The sequence below is a fragment of the Penaeus monodon genome, chromosome 31 (assembly GCF_015228065.2).
Source record: "Penaeus monodon isolate SGIC_2016 chromosome 31, NSTDA_Pmon_1, whole genome shotgun sequence".
Classification (NCBI taxonomy): Eukaryota; Metazoa; Arthropoda; class Malacostraca; order Decapoda; family Penaeidae; genus Penaeus; species Penaeus monodon.
The window spans coordinates 20384099-20384403 of NC_051416.1; the positions used below are offsets into that span (position 1 = coordinate 20384099).

Here is a 305-nt window from a genome sequence, read left to right on the forward strand (position 1 = left end):
CACTTATTCAGAAATTACAATAAGCAAACTTTTAATAAAGTAAACGATAGTGTAATATAGAATTATCTGCGTTACTCTGATTTGCATTAAGTAAATTAATGAAGCTTGAAGGACGGTTGAAAGACAAGAATAATTGTCATCTGTGAGATTAATAAGTCTAAAATTTGCTGGCAGGCTTTGCTGACTGCATATGATTTAAAGAGATAACATACCGTATTGTTATCATCTCTTCATGAGACCGGCAGTTTGATCTGTCAGTATTCCAATATGCATTACAGAAAAATATACTGAAGCACACATACACT

The 305-nt window shown here is 32.1% G+C and overlaps 1 protein-coding gene across 1 annotated transcript in view; it reads right to left on the minus strand.

Moving 5' to 3' along the window:
• LOC119592918 (basic proline-rich protein-like) overlaps positions 1-305 on the minus strand; it is an 8075-nt gene that overhangs the window by 663 nt on the left and 7107 nt on the right. The gene's annotated exons all lie outside the window — the stretch shown is intronic.